We start from the raw sequence: 19,581 nt of genomic DNA on the forward strand, positions 1-19,581 counted from the left end.
GCTGATGTCATGGATGTGGGATTCAAGCAATTAATCTAGAACAGCCAAGGAAAACAGTGATTTCAGAGCTATTACTTTCTATAGAGTTGCTGCTGCAAAATGTTATGTTGGAATTAGCCCCAAGGGCTGGATCATATGCAGATTTCCTAAACTTAAATAATAGTCTATTTTTATGAGCTTGGCAGAGTATTCACAATACAGACTAGGGCAATACAGAATTGACAAGCATCATTTCTCAGCTGTTTCGCTTTGAAATTGGCCTTTTTCCCCAGCTATATTTTTGTGGTGAGGGAAAACAATCGGAATGGTTGCCATTTTGTTTTCCCAGGAAGCCATGTTCTGAGGGGGGGGCTTGGTGTTTTTTTTACTTTTGGGAAGTTAAAAATGTCTCCATTAAAAATGGTTGCCGCCTTTGCCATTCATTGGGGACCACCATTACAATGAACAGCAGTTGAATATATATAGCTTTTACAGAGTGGGTGGATTGTTCCTCCAGCAGCTCATTTTCTTAGAGAGGTGCACTGTTAAACCTCTCTCCAAAGAAAAGGCAGTAAATGAAACAGGCTTGTTAAATATATCATGTCACAGTGTGCAATGCCATACAATTCTATTTTTTAAATGTGAACTACTAGGAAAAACATTTTTACATGTATATGTTTTTCTAAAAATATCTTGCAACACCCCCCCCCCACCAAAATGCTTCATTTGAAAGCAGACTGAAATGTTTAAAAGGTGTCCCATGCTGGTGCTTTTGGGGGGTGGGAGTGGGGAGAAGAGGGAGAAACATATTAACGGTGCATTTCTACATATGCCTAATCAGAAGTCATTCTCACTGCGTTCAATGGAGCTTATTCTCAAGTAAATATGCTAAACAATCAGCGAAATGAATCAGAGAAATAAAGTTGGAGGAGTCCATTTCAGGAAACTGTTTCTCCCTGGGATTCTCCACACAGAGCTTTTATCCTGCTATTGAGATTGGTTACTCACAGAAGTTTGCAGGTCCTGTAGATGACATCGTCAACCTCCAGAGATAACAAGCTATTAAATTACAGCATTTGAGTTCCACTTGAGTTCCCTCCTGAAAAGAGGAAAACCTGAAATAAGAGGAGCTAGATCATAGTGCCATCTAGTGGTCGTATAATGAAACATATCAAAGACTCAGATAAGGGGGGAAAGAAGTGTGTGTAAAAGGAGTCCGTTGTGATCCTCCATTTAAAACGGAAGCAGAAAGCCCTGTTTTAAATTCGGGATTTTAGGCTGGTGTAGAAATGCTCCCTGAATTACTAGGTCAGTTTCATGAATTTTTGCTCAAACCACTGTTTCTCCCCAGTCCTAATTCAAAGAAGTGGCTTGGATTGCCAAATTACACATTATGTTAAACACACCCATACACACACACGTGTGTGTGCATGTGTGCGCGTGCTTAAACTGGCAACTTTCATTTTGAAGATAAACCAGTTGTTTGGAGCCCCAGTCTAGATCATTCTCCCAACCTGGATCAGGTCTCTTTGCCTGTTTCCTGCCTGAAATTCTCCTTAGCTGCTATTTTCAGCGGGACACTGGTGCAGGGCCTTGCAGGGCTGCTTTTCCTTCAAAATAAAAGTGGCAGCTTAAGCACACTTTTTTTTTTAATGTTGGTTAGACCAGAGTAGGTAATCTGAGGTTTAGGCTTTATGAGGCCTGGTGCTCTGGGATTGGCCCTTGGGTCAGCTGACTATTTCTGTGGCCTAGCTGTTATCCTTTAAGCCTGGAGCTCAGTCTAGCAGGCCTTCACTAAGAGGAGCGCACTGGTGGTGGCACGGAAGGTAACATACTAGAGCTGGACTGCTGAGAGCCCTGGTTCAGTCCTCCACCGCCAGGGCTTTATAGGCAGCACTTTGTGGGAGTGACTACACTTGGCAGTAAAGGCAGATGAGAAGACTGATAAGTAGCAACTCTTCAGAACCTGGTAACCCATTGAACAGCAGGCAAGAGAGGAGACACACTAAAGGCTCCATAGCCTGGCTTAGGCCACAAGGTGTCTCCAGATGTTTGGAGTACAACCCCCATAATCCCTTATCATTAGCCATACCAGGTGATCTCATGGGAATTGTAGTCCAAAACATCTGGAGGGTACCAGGTTGCTTACCCCTGCTCTATAGTGTCCTCCAGGCATTCAGAGTCAACATGTGGGGGGGGGGAGCACAAGTTAGCTGTGCCTCCAATGTCCCCCTCACCCCAGGCATTGCGGATTGAGAATGAAGTTCAGCTGAATACACTTAGAAACCTCTCTGTACGCAGTAACCTTGATCAGGCAGCATTCCCTATTTCATGGAGGCTTCTAATTCTGCTGAACATGGTTAGAAACTGCCTTCAGACCTTCATGGTAAACATGCAAAAGGCTGAAGCTCTCTCAGGGGTGGCAAAGGGGTGAGTGGCATGTGCATGGCATGTCCCTCTTCAGGGTTGATGAGGGGAAGGCTGGTTGGTATTGCTCTAGAACAGTGAGAAGATATTTGCACTGGGCCTCAGTAAGTGGCAGGGCCTGGGGAGCAATGAGCAGAGGAGAGGTCTTTGGGCCCAGGTGTTTCAGGAAAGAAGGGCAATATCTCTGATATGTCTGTGTTATACATAGTATATCTCTGTGTTATACTATGAATTCATTTATAAAGAAAAGTGGTGGAGAGAGAGAGAGAGATTAAATCAAATACTTGCCCAGGATGATCCCAGTGCTAATATCTGATCCTGATAGGACGACCCGGGGCTGGGTGTCCTGAGGACTGCAGTCAGGCAAGCCTATCATCTGGGCTGTCTTTAGCTGTAACAGTGCAAGCAAGAACTTGCACTGCTGCTGCTGAAACACAATCCTGTTCCTGGCCAGTGGAACGGTGTCAACTCGCTGGGCCCTGGTTGCCAGGAACATGTCCTTGCAGCCCTCCTGTTACTGCTCCCAAAGGCTAGAAAGACCTCTGAGAGTCAGTGCTGGAGGAACTGGGGCGGGGGGGCTGTCCCCTCCCTGCCCCTGCCAGAGCAGCACAGCGGCACCCCTTTGGTAAGGCAGCGGCACTGTGGCAAGATCAACGGTCCATGCAGGAGCGCTGCCTGGAGCTGATCCTGTTCTGGAACTGGGCCTGGGGTTTTGCTCCAGCTCAGGTGAGCAGAGGTCTCCATTCCGATCCTTACATCGTGTCCGGTGAGCGGCTGCCTGTCATAACATCTGTTTGAAAGCTGAGCTTGAAAGATGCCGGATGTGTGAATGTTTTTATGCTCGCTTTGGTGCCAGAACGGAAAGCAAATCTTTGAATTAAAGCATGTGACATGCTAGCTTTTATGCCAGTGTGAAAAACCCCTTGTGTGTAGCTCTGTCACTATTCCTCTTTTTCAGTGTTTTGACAGAGTCCCCCAGGAAAATGTAACAGTTTATACTTTTTATCTCTAAAAAAGATTCATTGTCTTCATGAACGCTTGCTGTCTCTGCCCCAGAAGACAGATTCACAGTGCAATCCTATGTATGCTTACACAGACGTAAGCCCCTCTGACATGGTTCACAGACAACACTAACCCATGTTTTATTTAACTTATTAACACATGGTTTGTTGCCCTTGTTGTTGTTCAGTCGTTCAGTCGTGTCCGACTCTTTGTGACCCCATGGACCCAGGGTTTGTTTGGCGGACAATCAAACAAAACGTGGTTTGTTTCATCAAGCCCTTTGTTTTCTCAAGCTGTGGTTTGTTTTCTCAGTTGTTTGTTTCCCTCCTCCTTCACCCACTCCCTTATCCCAAATGCCTTTGTGGTGCTATAGTACTGGCGTGTATAGCGGCAGGTAATTTTGACCACTCTTGCCTGCTGCCTCTGTAGCCTGGCAAAAGAACCCATGAACAACCCACAGTTCTGGGTTCACATGTAATGACAATCCATCATTTAAACAACCCAGTGTTTACAACCCAACAACAAACCATGGGTAATTATTGGGTTAACTCTGGGTTGATCAACCCACAGTTTCTGGATTTGCATATCACAAAACCACCCAGGAATGGGTTGTTGATTAAAAGTGGAAATGACAAATGTATGGGTTGCATGCCCTACTCATCCCTACAATTCCAGGGTTAAACAACACAGGAATTGCTGTTGTGATGTGGGAACCAGGTCATTGGGTTGTTTGTGGTTAACAAACCATGGTTTGTTAGTGCAGCTGGGTTTGCACAGAATTCAACAATTTTATTTAACCCATGGGATAGTGTTATGTGAAAACCAGATCTCTGTGTCCAATAGATAAGCATGCACACAACTGCAGCCTCAGAATGACTTCCATTGCACAAAATCCTGTGAATGTTAAGCTGCAATCCTAGGTATATTTTCCTGAGAGTAAGTGCCACTGAATTCTGTGGTGCTTACTCCAGAGTAAATCTGTAAAGGATTGGGGCTGTAACTTCAGTGGCTTTTCCCCAGAGCTATACATTCTCAGTATGAATTGCTGTGGAAGGACACAAACATTACATTAACTCATTGTTTTCAGTTAAGACCCAAACGAGAGAGAAATGAGAATTTGGTAGGCAGTTGTTCCAGGCAAAACAAAAGCTGTCTTTAATCAGTTCTTTGCAGCAGTAGGTGACACTAGCAAAATACGCTCTGAGGCTCTCCCTGTTTCACACTGTTACTTCTCAGAACGGAGAACAAATAGTTCTTTGGTATGAATGAAGAGTTCTGATTGACTTGATTCTTTGCTTTGGATTGTTTTAAAGTAAACTAAAATGATGGCAATAATAGCAACAACGTAATGTGTTCTTTCCACATTTGAGCAATAAAAAAGGATAACAATGTTGATTCTGCAATTGCCCTTCAAGCTTGTTCTAGTGAAACATTGAGAAAGGGATCCCGAGTGGCTGCTATTGAGTCATCTCTTTTTTACTATGGGGTTGCAGCCTGCTGCTGGTTCTTCGTTTTTTTCCTCCTTGCTAAACCGAGTTGTGGATGACTGAGGAAAAATTGCAGTATGATATGGCATTTCCTGTGCTCTTCTCTTTCCCTTACTCTGGGAGTAAATAAAAAAAAGTTATATTCTGCATTAGTGCTGACGAGGGCAAGATGTAGTGTGTTGGACTCTCCACCGATGGCTGATTTATACCATAGGCAAGCCTGTGTTGGAAAAAGTGAAGCGTGTGCGGATCATGTGATCAGTGCTGGCTTCAGGGTTTTGAGGGCCCTCGGGCAAGACATCCTCACTGGGCTCCCTGCCTCAGTAGGTCTACCTTTTCACCGCCATTGTCACCAGCTGCTCTTGTTCCTCATCCTCTCATCATTGCTACCACTCACTTGGTTAACAGGTAGAGAGCCAGGGAGCAAGTAGGCAGTAGCATCTGCTGGTCCTCCTCCTCACTACCATATTCTTTTGGGCCAGAGTGGGAGGCAGGTGAATAAGCAAGTTGCAATGGGGAAGAGGAGGAGCAACTCCAGGGAGCACTTGCCAGGGGGCTACTGTTGGGGTGTGAGCCCTTGGCAGGTGCCTGACCTTGCCTAGTTTGACACCGACCCTGCATGTGAAGGTGTACATGTGAGTAATTTGCATTTTTCATTTGTGTAATTGTGTTATTCTGCTATACCACAGTGCCACCTAGAGGTTATGTAGTGGAAAAGCAGGAAAGGAAGCACTCTTCATGTACTGCTTGGGTCTCAATTTTGCAATGAAACTAAAAGTAGATTCAAAAGATTAACAGCCTCATGTAGAAATGCTCCATGACTTCACCATCAAGTCAGACTCCCCCTTCTTTACCTTCCCTTTCCCCCATTTTTGTAACATATTGCCTGATTAAGAGATCTGGAGATCTTGGAAACTTGGTGACTTTTGGGTTGGTCTAATAAAGGAATTACACTGATACAGATTTTGGAATTCAAATTACAGAGATCCTGGCAACAGTAAGGAAACAAAAAAAGTGTGTGTTTTCCATGGATTCTCAAAGTTAAAGGTTAGAGTAACAAGTCATTCTTCTAGTGTTCTAAACCCAATTTGATAATTGTGGGATTGCCCAATTGGAAATCAAGCATTAAATCCTATGCCGCTGGAGAGAGAGAAGGCATGAAGCCAAGCATTATTTGCCAGGAAGTTTCCACAATGATGATTAACCTCCAGAATCAGAAGGAGTTAGGAAGCAAGCGATGATTAAGAAAAAGAACAGGAATATGAAATTAAGACACAGTCTCTGAGATAAAACAAGCAAGGTTCAGAAATCTAATAGCAAACTACATCTGACACAGCAGGTCTGGAAATAGACTAGAAGGGAGCGATGCTATATTTGTATAGGGGAGGGGATGAGAAAGAAAAATTACCCCATCTCCAAGAGAGAGATCCCTGGGGAGACTGAACTAAGCTCATTGCATCTCTGCGCCTCCTACTGAGGCATGGCAGATTGCTTTTAATATGCAATTTCCATGCCTCCTTCATGTAACTTTATGAGGGATCCAGACAACCTTCCAGACGGAGCCTCCTAGTGCTGCCAATTATAAGGTATTGTGCAGCTATTCTATCTTTTTATCCCTAAGGAATAAAGTGAAAAGATGTTCTGAGAAAACACAGGAGGATTACATTGCCTGGAACCCCCACCACCTAAAATTCCATGAATGAGGCAGAACAATGGTGTGCTAAAAAAACCATCTAGAAACACCCTACCTTGTAATCCAAGTGTAATCCTCACATGTTTTCCCACTGCTTCTTCCATCTTCTTCTTTTTTAATACTGCAGAAAATCTGTTGAGAGAAAGAGCTGAATAGCAGTGCAGTCTCTTTGCAGGTGTGGATACGAAAATGCACAATTGAGGCCGGTGGGAGGATTTCCCCTCAGGAAGGTGGATGGTGTGTTGGCACGGTCCCGCTTTTCCTTATTGCTTGCAATACATTTTTAGTCTTAGAGCCATTTCATGTCCTGCACAGCAAGTCCTCCCCCTCTACTGGCTCTCAGCTTTAATTAATTGCTTCCTGGAATGAGGTTTCCTCAACCCACACATTTCAATTAGCTGTTTAAATAGTAGATTACACTGAAAACGACAGCACTTATTCGGGGTTCTGACTGCTTACTTCCAGATTCTGGCTGTAATCCTATAAGGCTGCAATTGTCTAGCCCTGTGCAGCAGGCACGATTGTGTGGTGTGTGTGTGCTTAACTCACAATTGTGCTGTGGTAGAGTAGCTGGGAAAAACAAGCCAGTAAATTAGCCTGGATGTGAAACTGGCTAGATCAGGTTGCCCATTAGATCTGATTCTGAACTTGACCAGACTAGAGATTGGCCATTCTCAGGTAAAATTGATGGAATTTACAGCTCAATCCATAACTCTGTTACTCAGAAGTAAGCTTAGCTGCAATCTTCTTTTCCCAAGATGCATGCACTCATTTCAAAGCAACTTTGTTGTTGTTGTTGTTTTAATAGCACTGCTTTAAAAACTGTGAACATCTACCCACCAAATAGGTTGCTAAAATGATTCTGAGAAGTACATGCTTCAGAATGTTGGGAGAAGGGTGTACGTGGTAACCAATGAGGGCTGGGGAAAGTGGAAGGGACAACACTGCCCCTATTGCGATGTCATGCCTTGTGTGCCATTTTTCTTGACAGAAATCAATAAACAAGTAAATGTCTACTGTGTGGCTGGACTGGAACATATAAAGATGCAAACATCAAAAGAAGCACTAAAGCCCTGAAATGTGGACAGTCAATTACAATTTCACTTGTACCTTACAGTGGAGAGCAATTATCAGTAGCACTAGAAGCCCTCTGTTTGGAAGCACCCTGAGACTACCAGGAGAATTACCATAAGGGCTAAATTCGGGGATAATGGGACAGTAGTATCATATTTCTGATATTAGTAGTATCAAAATTCTGTATACAGACTCCAGGTCAGTCATCTGTCTGTGATTATCATTGGATGGCTTGCAGTATAACCACATTCAGCTACCACTGATTCCCTGAACCACACTTAAATATGCCTATGCAAGTTGGTATGGAGACTGCTGTGTGCAGTGCTTCATTTCTAGAAAGGGATGTGCCACATCTCAACCCTGCCCAAGAGACATGCTGTCTGCACTGCAATCTTGGTTCCTTACTCCTAAATATGTAGCAGGAGGTGATGGTAGGAGAAAGGATCTGAACGTGCACAGTAAGTAAGTAATCATATATTCCTGGGCTCTGCCCTCACAGTGAAAACTGCTTCTGTGGCTGAGCCTGGCTTGTTTGTATACAAATGGGTGTTAGTCAAACCAATGACCCTCCCTGTGTTCCTCAGCTACACATTTACCGTGCTGTAGATGTGAAATGTGCACATTTGAATGGAAAGGAGTATGGGCCTCATCCTATCTAACGTTTCAGTATCTGCTACAGAATGGCAGTCATTACTCATGACTACCTAAATAGGCTGCTGGAGAGAGCATCTGATAGAGATCACCATGAAAGGAAAATGATTGTACTGTGTGGTTACCAGATGGTAGCCCAGTTGCTGCTCAGTCCCCTGTTCATCAGTTCCTTTGTTATGTTCAGTGACTTAATTTTTTAAAAAAAAATTCCAGCTCTGTGCTTTTTAAAACTTTCTGTCAAGGATAATTTCTTCCCCAAATTCTCAATATCCAATTAAAGTATTCTAGGAATAGTTGGATGATATTTAGAGAGCCTTTAGTCTCCTCCTCCTTTAGATTCATGTATGTATGTATGATTGGTCCAAAGTCAATCAAGATCAGTTGGGTTTCCATACGGGCTTGAAAAGATCACATGAAGTGTACGTGTTTAATGTTGCTTTATAATGTGTTCAATGAGAAGGCGCTTCACAACTCCTGAAAAACAGTAGGCCTTGAGTAGACCATTAGTTCCAAACTGAGGCGCATTGTGAACATGTATCACAATCTGGAAGCCAGTAATAATGTGCACTTTCTTTGATACACAAGTGACACAGCTTGTTTAACACTTCGCATTATATTCCACAAGCCTCTTTTGCAAAGTCTTTTGTGCATTTTATATGTGAATTGTTACTGCAAAGATTTTTAAAACTAGGTGACACTGGGATGGTTGTGATGTCTTAAAATCTATCTGTTTTGTTCTTGCACTCAAAACTCTTCTGGATCATGATGTTCTGAAAAGGGACAGAGAGAATGGGGAGACGGGGAGAATTTGGAGGCAGATACAGTGGGGTAGCTGGGCCAATGGAGTGACAGGGTAACATGGAGAATGAGGAGAGGGGGAGAACAGGATAACAGGAGAACAGGGGGCGGGAGGGAGAGAGATTGAGATTGAGAGAGAGAGAGAACGGGGTTACAGAGAGAGAGATGTGTGTGAATGGGACAGTGTGTGGATGTATGGATGGGTGTGAATGGGTTGTGTATGTAGCCTTGGCCTTGCCCACTTTTGAATTTGGCTCCACCCAACACTGGCATGAGCCCCCTGGAAAGACACATCAGGCCCTTGAGGTTTTCTGCTGGTGCTTTAGAGCATGGTATATCTGGCAACTCTTGATGTCCAACTAACAGCATAATCCTATGCATCTTTGCTCAGAAGTATGTTCCGCTGTGTTCTATCAAGCTTCCTCCCAAGTCATGGTGTGTAGGACTGCAATCTAAGTGGCTAAGATAGCAATTCTGTGCTTGTTCACTTTGTAGTAAGGCCCACAGAAATCAGTGAGCTTTACTTCTGAGTAAGCAAGCAAAGGATTGGGCTGCAAGTCCCCATCATGGTTCCCCACTCCTCGCTAATCAGTGCAATGACAAAAACTGTAATTGACTTTTCATAGAGGGAAACAGAACTGGGCAAAATCGGGGCTCCTTCAGTGAAATACTTGCAACTCGGGGCCAACATTTCAATCACAGTGGCCATGTGGTTAGGGTATTTGACTGCATCCCATAAGGTTGTGGGGTTTGAGGATTATTTCCTCTCCCATTTCATTGAGCTGTATATTATTTTTGGAAAGTCAAAAGGAGTTACCTGTAATATTACTCTCATATTGTTGTCTAATGTAACAAAGGTCCTAGAAAAGGGGTAGGCAACATGGTGTCCTCCAGATGTTTTGGACTATAGCTTCCATCAGCCCCAGCCACTAGGGCCAATGATTGGGGATTATAGGAGTAGTAGTCCAAAACATCTGGGGGGCATCAGGTTGCCTATCCCTGTCCTAGAAGGTAATACATCTTGACCATTCCAGTCCCAAGAGGCAAAATGTTTTGAGACAGACTATGATGATCTGAAATATGGCAAACTTTTGCATCCATTTAAAGCTTCAATAAATCTTGAAACAGCTCCAGCTAGTAAAAAGTATGGGTGGGCAGGCAGGCAGTTAATATCAACCATATGAAGTTGTATATTGTTATTATTATCAACATTGTGATACAAATGTTGTTGTATTTGTTTTGGATTGCCTACCCAGCTAACTACTGAATGCTTTCTCTATAATTAATACATTGGGTTCATCCTACATGACGATCTAGTTTATATTTAATTTCAAGCACCTGAAGTTGCAGTGTCCAGTGAGCACTCTTCGTGGAGTTCTCTAATTTATCAGTTCTCCAAATTATGGTAGGACCACTTTGAAATCATTTGCTCTTTTTGTTCTTTGACAGGTAGCTGTAGCGATCTTGGCCCGACTGAAAGAGTAGCTAAATCTTATCAAGCAGCATTTTCCCCACTGATCAACGTGAATCTTCAAGATCAGCTGTGCAGTGGAGAAGTATAAAAAAGAGACAAAAAGAACAAACATAACAGCAGAACATGATAATGTTATCAAATCCCAAAGTTCTTCTCTTTTTCAGGATACTTTTATTTTTTTTTAACTTTGTGGCCCAAACATCTATGGTGAAATTTTCCCTCTTGCCCTTTCTACTAATGACAAGACGCAAAGCTAGCGGTTTGTGATAAAAATGGCACAAAGCATCATCTGCTTTTGGCGAAATTAATGAAAATGCAGCTTTACTGCTATGCTGCTGACAATTTTCCCCAGGGAGGAGATAGGCATCATACAAAAAGAGGGCTTGAAGCTCATTCTTCAGTCTCGGTGTGAACTTCCCTTCATGAGTGAACTGACTGAGTGTACCAGTGGATGGAATGCTGATTTGATTAAAGCCTGTCAGTCTTGTCGCTTCTCCACCTGCTCCCTCTCTTGCTTGCTCACTGCAGCTTGCTTCTCCTCCTTCTCCACAAGTTTACCAAGGTTGCTAGGTGCCCCAGATGACTGCTTTATTCACCAGGAGGAGGCAGCAGCATGTCACGGGCTCCTTGGAGGCCTCTCTCAGTCTAATCCAGTAGCCAAGTCCAGACACAGACAAAGGGATTCCTTTCAAAGCTTTATTCTTCTTTTACAACTTAACAACTCTACCATTTGCAACTAGATCTGAGCAGCACAGTACCTATGCCCTAAGTTGGAACAGTTGGTCCTAGTTTGAAAGGGAATTACTGGCAGACCCCTGAACTTAAGGACTAGGGAGAGTCCCTCCCCTTTTCCCTTGGATCCTCTGGGCGCAGCCGTTGTTTGCGCGCCAACCGGGCACTACGCCTCCTTTCTGCGCCCTCCATTTGGCGCCGCTCTCTGCGTCGGCGTCGTGCGTCCACCAAGTCTGCCATCCGCGCTCTGTCACTCCCTGGACTGCTATCTAAGCTAGGAATGCTGGTGGGAGGAATCTCCGTCAGCTATGGGCCCTGGGAAAGAGGAGCGTGCTCCTCTCCCAGGAGCAACTGCTCTTCCTCAGAACCAGTACTGCTCTGGGATTCTATGGGCTCAGTGTCCACCCTGACACAGCAGCAGATGCCAGGAAGGTAGTGGGTGGGCAGGAATAAGACAGATGATTTAATGTGCTTGCCTGCCCCAGCACTCTGAATTTGCTGTGAGCTCTGTATATTATGTCTGTCCTTCACAAGCTATGTCTGCGCTGCAAAGCATAGGGCAAAAGTAGACATGATGGGACAGCCGTGTGTCTTTTAGGCTCATGTGTGCCCCACTGGAGCAACCCCTTCCAAAGCAGGAGGGAGGGGGTTGCTCCAAGCAGATACCCTCTGTGCCTGCCTGTCTACAAGACCTGCAATTGTTCAGTCCCAAAGATGTCAGCATATTCATAATTTTCATCATTTACAGTGCAATCCTATATACGTCTACTCAGCAGTAAGTCTAACTGAATTCAGTGGAACTTACTGGTAGATAAATGGGTATAGGATTGCAGCCTTGGCATACAAAGTTCTTTGTAATCTTGTTGTGAGGCAGGTCACCATTGATCCTGTTTTACAGATGAGGAACTCAGAGGAGGGGCTGTGGCCCAGTGGCAGAGCACCTGCTTTGGATGCAGAAAGTCCCAAGTTCAATCCTTGGCATCTTCAGTGGGGCTGGAAAATTTCCTGCCTGAAACCCTGGAGAGTCACTGCCAGTCAATGTCAACAATACTGGGCTAGACGGATCAGTGGTAGAAGGCAGCTTCCTATGTTCCTAATCAATACCAAGACATGGAAACCACATTGGAGGGGAAAGTCTCCTGTTCATATCTGAGTCACGTAGTTTGGAGAAAGCATACCTGCTGACTGTGTCACTTACCCAGTAAGCCACAGGGCTAACCTAGAGGAAGGTTAGCAATCAGCAAATGGCAGTGATCTAATCTTGGCTCTTGGTCTTCTGTCCTGCACAAAATAGATCCGATCAATCTGATCTGCTGATTGCATCCAACACTTCTTCTAAGTTAGACTTTCGGCGAGCCAAGAAAGCAGCAGAGTTGGCAGGAATGCAGACAGTGTGAGTTTATGTTGGTATCAGACAGTGACTTTATACTGTTGCTTTGTAAGCAATGTATTCAAAACCTGGCTTTTTTGGTTTATGTATTTATAAAACCTTTTGCCTTTCTGTCCAAAGTCACTCAAGGTGATTCTGCAGTAAAAAAAGAAATCATATAAACATTATAAGAGTCCCAAGTATAAAACAAATCTAAAGGAGACAAACATCAGCAAAAATGAAGAGAGAAAAAAGCATCTGGATCTCAGGGAAAAGCTTCAAGATAAAATGTGATGGATCGGCTCCAACAGCAGTGACGGAGCGGCTTGACAGGCCTCCCCAGGGCATTGGATCCAGACTTAAGCATACCTGGAGTAGACCTATTGAAATCAATAAACTTAAGTTAGTCCCAAATAAACTAATTTCCTTTGATTTCAGCGGGTCTACTCTATGGATAACGAAGAGCATCCTACACCAGTTTAAAATCCCACATTTAAAACGGGGCTTTCTGCTTCTGTTTTAAATGCAGGATCACGACGGACTCCCTTTACACTCGTTTCCTTTCCCCCATTTTTCCCTCTTATCTGAGTCTTTGATATGTTTCATTATACAGCAGCTAGATGGCGCTGTGGTCTAGCTCCTCTTATCGCGAGTTTTCCTCTTTTCAGGAGGAAACTCAAACGGAATTAAAGTGCAGTAATTTCATAGCTCCAATCCTTTAAAAAATGGAATAAAGGTAATTTAGTGCGGGGGATGCCCTGGAGGTTGACAACATCATCTGAAGGACCCACAAACTTCCATGAGTAACCAATAAAATCGCATGATAAAAACTCTGTGTGAAGAAGCCCTAAGTCTGGATCCAACCCAGGATGTTTAGGATATATACAAAAACTGTTTTGGGAGTGAAGAAGTCCTGTGCATGTGCGTGCACGTAACTCCCTTCCCTCTTCACCCTCACACAAAATGCCTCTCCTGGTATGAACCTACCCATATACTGTGCTCATCATCTGAGGCCCACCTCCAAGTGCTTCCTCCGAGGGAGGTTTTGAGGATGGCAACAAGGGAGAGGGCCTTCTTGGTGCTGGCCCCTCAGATTATGGAACACTCCCCCGTGAGGCCCCCTTAGCACCAACACTGTCATCTTTTCAGTGCCAGGTCAAGACTTCCCTCTGTTCCCAGGCATTTGACAGCATAAGATAAGGTTTTAATGGGTCCTGCGATTTATTGTTGATTGTTAAAAATCGTTATATCTTTGTGTCTTTGTTTTTATATTGTATTTTTAGGGTTTTAATCTCTGGAAACTTCTCAGAGAGCTTTGGCTGTTGGGTGGTATAGAAATGTGAAGAATGAATGAATGAAATGGAACACATGAGTTCCAGCCCCTTGCAAAGTTATTGGGGAAAAGTGGGATAAAATCTAAATAGGTAATGATGATGGGTTTCTGATAAGTGAGATATAGATAACAGTAGTCTTATAGGTAATACTTTGTTAATGCATGCTGCTTTAATATGGAAAAATGAAATTTAAACCCCAGGGCTCATAAATGAATAACATTTTCCCAGGGGGAAAAATCCAGAATACTGCAAAATGTTTCTAAGAGAGAGAGTGAGTGTGAGTAATAAATAGCCTAATAAACATAGTCTGGGGAAAATAAGTTGCCATATCTTCCTAGCCTTTCTGCTTTTGCCATTGAGAAACCTGAACCACTCATAGTTTAGCTCCATATGCTTAGTAGCATTTAGTGATGTGAAATAAGACTGAAGATTGGTTCCACTGTTAATATTTTCCAGGATACAGTGCCAGGCTGTGGATAATTATCCTTCCTTAAGGACATGAGACTGCAATTCTGAGATAAACACTTCAGATTAATGCTCCATTTATCCAGAAAGCTGGTTCTCCGAGGGCAAAACCATTAAGATCCAATCCTGGATTTGATATGGAGGCCACTTTCTGTCATACTGCTGCAGCCTTTGTGCTCATTCAGAGTTTTGCTGCAGAACCGTAGATTCATTTTAAGCACATGGAAGAAGAATTTGTGTTTGACACACCTGCTGCCTTGCTGAACTTAATGACATGGGATGGAGGGAAGAGAGGAAAGTAGAAAAGTTGTTAGGGAGCATGGTTCAGCACCTAACTGGGAGCCATTTTGTCCTTGAACAGTGAACTCTTGGACCATTTCTGTTGCCCTGTCTTTGTGATCATTTTGTTTTAGTAGAAATTGCTTCCAAGCAGTGTTTGTGAGAGAGAATGACTACACCACAAAAACAGGGAGAAAAACTCAAAACAAAGGGAGAGGTAAGGTTCAAGCTGGTGTCTGAAAGTGGCATATTTTATGAAGGTTGGTTGAAATTTGTTTCAATCAATGGTCTTCCTTGGGGCAAAAAATCAGATTTCCCAAAGCAATCTTTTAAAGTGTATTTTAAACTGGTGTACCAGACTAAGACATATGAAGACACTTTGCCCCAAAGAAGATGATTGGTCGAAATATGTTTCAATCAATCTTTGTAGAATAAATACAGTAGCTACTTTCAACCACCAGCTTGAGGCCTGCCTCTTCTCACCCCACAAATAGAGTTGCCGATGTTGCCCACATCTGTCAAAAGCAAATAGAAAATTTGTTGAGGATGGAATTTGTCTCTATGTATTGTTATGGGTTATTTCTCAAAATAATGGATAGCAATACATTTTGTAGGAGTGATGAATCAAAATGAAGGACCCCACACACCCCGCTTTGGTGGCTTGAATTAAGCAATGTATTCTCTACTGGTTGCAGTACAATCTACACTGTCAACCCATGAACTCTTTGCCTATTACCAATTTAAAATAAAATATTGTCAAACTGCCTTAAACTAGGTCATTCTATCAGTAATGTCTACTCCAGCCTCCCCCAGCTTGGGGCCCTCCAGATGTGTTGGACTGCAACTCCCAACATCCCCAGCCAGCATAGGCCATGCTGGATAGGGATGGTGGGAGTTGTAGCCCAAACACATCTGGAGGTTACCAGGTTGGAGGAGGCTGTGACCTACTCTGACTGCCTGTGACTCTTCCCAGGCCCAGGTCTTGGACATGGTCGTTCCCCAGACCTGCCACCTGATGAAAGAGATTGATTCTGGGACCTTTTGTATGCAAAGTATGTACGCTGTCATTGGGCTCTGGCTCCTTCCAAGTGTGGCCCGACATTCATCATGATATTTTGGCCTCAGTGTGCCTCTTTCCACCCTATTTGTTCTGCCCTGTTAATGCATGGAGTGGCTGAACGTTCCATAATTTGGGAGCCCTACCCTCAAGTTATAATGTGGTTCTAGCTCCTTGCTGTCAGTCTAAATGGCTGCACACAATATACAGCAACAACAAACTAAGCTTTGACTTAAACTAGACTGCAGGGCTGGAATCTTGCTGCAAGGTGGGAGTATATTAATAAGTTCACAGATGCCTGAGGTTCACTGAACAATTCCTGTGTGCATTCTGTAAATGCACAAGAAGCTTGGCTGACAAACCTAGTAACTCACACGTGAGAAACAATATGGTAATAAAACCAGAGAAGGGAGTATTGGAATGGAGAGGAAGATAAGGATGGAAAAGTTACAGGCCCATTCCCTTTGGAGAGGAATGTTGTGCTGTCCTACCTAACTGGATTTAGAAACTACAGTGGTAAATGAAGCCAATTATCCATTATTTTCTCATTTCTCAGGACTTGGGCTGTCTGTACATGAAAGGCTGGGCTGGATGATCTTTGAGTTCCCTTCCAACTCTGTGGGTTAGATCCAGACTTAGTCATACTTACAGTAGACCATTGAAATCAATGGAACTTGAGCTAGTCAGGACTATAAATCCTATTGATTTCAGTCCGTCTATTGTAGGTTTGGATCCAGCCCTATGATTCTATTGTCCTAAGAATAAGGAGATGTATAGAGACAACAGCAACTACAGAAATATGAGGAAGAGAAAAGGAAACCGCATCTATGTATCTGATCACAGGTTGGGACTACTCAGATGGAAGGAAAAGTAACTATATGTAAACCAACCAGTTCTCTGTATACCATTGTAGGAATTACTTACCCAGTAGAGCCAATGAAGAGCATTTAGATGGTAATTTCTTTGAGAATAGCTAAATTAAAATTTTATATTTGGTTTTTAATTCAAATTTATGTTCAAATGCTACTTCAACATTTGCGTAATAAAGTTAACTGGATTATCCTTGGTCCCTTTCAGAGTAGAATATAATATGTCTGAGTGCCACACTATCTCTGTTAAGTGGATAGATTCTATTTTGGAATGGAACGTACTTCCTGTTCACTCCATCTGTTGCTGATTTAGATTGAAGAAGTTTCGAGCCCTCTTACTGAATCCAAAGAGAATTTTATCCTCCTGGAATTTAACCTCTAGGGCAGGGATAGGCAACCTGGCGCCTCCCAGATGTTTTGGACTTCAACTCCCATTATCCCCAGTCAGCGTGGCCAAAGGTCAGGGATTCTGGGAGTTGTAGTCAAAAAACATCTGGAGGGCACAAGGTTGTCTCCCTTGTTCTAGGGAAATAGTGATCCCAGTTCTTTAGAGACTTTTAAATGCCACCCCGTGTTATGTAACATGCAACATGGTCTTTGTCTCTCACAGAAGCTGTATGGGCTCCCTTCTCCATTGGACACCCTCCACATTAATTCATAGTGAATCCCCTAAAGGGAAACCCTCAGGGAATGCTCACCAGGGAAATGCACTATCTCCAATCAGATGCTGACTGGAGATAAGAGCTTTTCCCTGCTTAGCACTAAAAAAGACTTCCTGGCTTTGTGGGCAGTGGCCAAGGCCCACACGCTGCCCACAGGTTGTTCACTACTGGTCTAAGGAATAAGTGCAGTCAGTTGTAGGGAGATTATTGCAGAATCCTTGGAGTATTTGCAGAATGCATGTCCATTCCAGTGAGTGATGTCATCTACAAGTCCCATCTTGTTTAGGTGTAAAGAGTGGGACTTCCAAGAGTAATTTTGGCTTCCAGCCAGGCATGGGCATGGATACCTCTCCCTCTCAAAATGATAATAATTAACTACTGATACAAGTAAACTTTGTGGTTTACACAATCAAATTGTTTTTGGAGTTTTAAAGCTGAAAGCCTGGCTCTGCTTGAGTGATAAAGGAAGCTAATTGTGTTGCTGTTTTATCATAAATCACCATCAAATTGTATTGACGTATCAGTCACGTGCCTGGTCTTAAGAATGTTATACATGCAGGAAGGAGGAATGTTTTATTCCATAAACAGATTGCTTTCGGGTCCTGATGAAAGCATCTGTCTTAAAGTTGGCATGAAAGATTGGTTCAGCTAATGTCTGTCCCTCCAACCTAAAATCTAACTACTGATGAAGACCAGAACTGGAATCCAATTATGGGAGAGCATTTGTGACCTGAGCAGTGAGGCACTAGAGGCCAGAGCGGAGGAGTGCAAAGGTCCATTGAACCCTGATGACTTCCCCTACAACAATTGGGGAAGTTGCTGAGGCTACGATTCCCAGTAGTCCACATTGCTCAAGCCAAGAGTGCACGGTCATATTAAAAACTGCTTTGGCACAGACAAGTAATGTGCAGACCTCTGCCTGCAAAACTCTGTCACTGCAGATGTGTGCAAAATTCATGGCAGCCAAGTGTAATTAGGGGAGGAAGTAGTCAAAGGAAACTATGCATTCAAAAAAGAATGTATGCACAGTCTAGTGATGTGCATTCTACATCTGCCTTTTATAGACCCAGAGGCAAATCCCCCTTCCTCTAAAATTGTATTCATTATAATGTTTTTGTTATGTGCACAAATGTTACTTTTGGGAACCAGGATGAGCTTCTTGTATACTTGTGGCATTTTTTGTGCCTTTTTGCGCCATGAACCCTAGCTCTGAGACTCTTGGAAGGGCACTAGCTAGGCTAAGATCACACAACACTTTTGCACAGTTGGAAGGCTGAGGGCAAGTTGAGAGGAAGCCGTTCTGTGTCAAAATGCATCTTTGCAAATATATAGGATGCAGTGTTGCGTTTTCTTGAAAGGGAAATTATGGGGCTGTATATGTACCACAAAATAATTTACACTCTAGGTTCACACAACACAACAACCCATAAGCTTGAGTATGGATTCAGTGTGGTTTGCCGTTAAAACCATAGGTTGTTCATTGTTCACAAGCATGAGTTCTCTTCATGGGTTGTTCATGGTCAACAGCCCATGGTTTGTCAGTTGGCTGGGTTCACACAACACAACCCATGGTTCAACAACAACCCACACTTAACCCTGAGCATGGGTAGTCATGTTGTGTAAACTCAGCCACTGTATACATTTGAAAGCAAATCAAAGGAGAAGTTGTATAATTGTCATACCTGAGTTTGGCCTCAACATCAACAAACTCAGACCTAAGTTTGGCCTCAACTTTGGAACATCTTGCTAGTTATAATAGATGGCCAGCTGACCTCAGCTTGCCATGCTGGTGCTCCATTGGGCCTAGTTTGCAAATGATCATAGGGTCAGACAGTTCTTAGTGGTATCTATTTGAATTATTTGCTCTGAAAGAGGATTGTGTGTTCTCAATAGTTCCTAACAAATTTGTTTATATAAATGAGGAATTATATAATGTTCTTTGTTGGCAAAGAGATTTGCCAGTGGACCAGTTATGAACCAAGTACTTGAGTGCCAGGTCATCCTGCCCAATAAATAACTTTCTCTCCAGACATATGTCAATCTCTACTAATTATAGTCTTTCATGTGCCCAACCTAATCCATCACTGCTAACTCTGTGTTACTCCCACAAGCTTTCTTGCCTGTCTGTGTGGGAAGCCTGTTACTGAGATAACTATATTTCTAGATCACCTCTCTGCTCAATGCGTACTCAAGGCGATGTATAAATTAAAACAAATAACAATTAATAGA

General features: G+C 43.2%; 2 protein-coding genes across 5 annotated transcripts in view; one reads left to right on the top strand and one right to left on the bottom strand.

Annotated features, from left to right (window-relative positions):
- AKIP1 (A-kinase interacting protein 1) overlaps positions 1–6,955 on the bottom strand; it is a 46,664-nt gene extending 39,709 nt beyond the window's left edge. The window contains exons 1-2 of one of the 2 annotated variants that reach the window (XM_084854688.1): positions 6,644–6,955; positions 988–1,078 (exon numbers count right to left, since the gene is read on the bottom strand). The gene's annotated coding sequence lies outside the window, so the exon portion shown is untranslated. The remainder of the gene's footprint in view (positions 1–987; positions 1,079–6,643) is intronic. The other variant, XM_084854717.1, reaches the window with a different exon arrangement.
- DENND2B (DENN domain containing 2B) overlaps positions 1–19,581 on the top strand; it is a 210,434-nt gene that overhangs the window by 12,975 nt on the left and 177,878 nt on the right. Inside the window, exon 2 of one of the 3 annotated variants that reach the window (XM_084854633.1) lies at positions 16,547–16,664. The exons of the other annotated variants lie outside the window; for them this stretch is intronic. The gene's annotated coding sequence lies outside the window, so the exon portion shown is untranslated. The remainder of the gene's footprint in view (positions 1–16,546; positions 16,665–19,581) is intronic. 3 annotated transcript variants of the gene reach the window in all.

The sequence above is a fragment of the Heloderma suspectum genome, chromosome 1, assembly GCF_057233095.1.
Source record: "Heloderma suspectum isolate Gila_16-S chromosome 1, 16-S_ref, whole genome shotgun sequence".
In the NCBI taxonomy this organism is placed as follows: Eukaryota; Metazoa; Chordata; class Lepidosauria; order Squamata; family Helodermatidae; genus Heloderma; species Heloderma suspectum.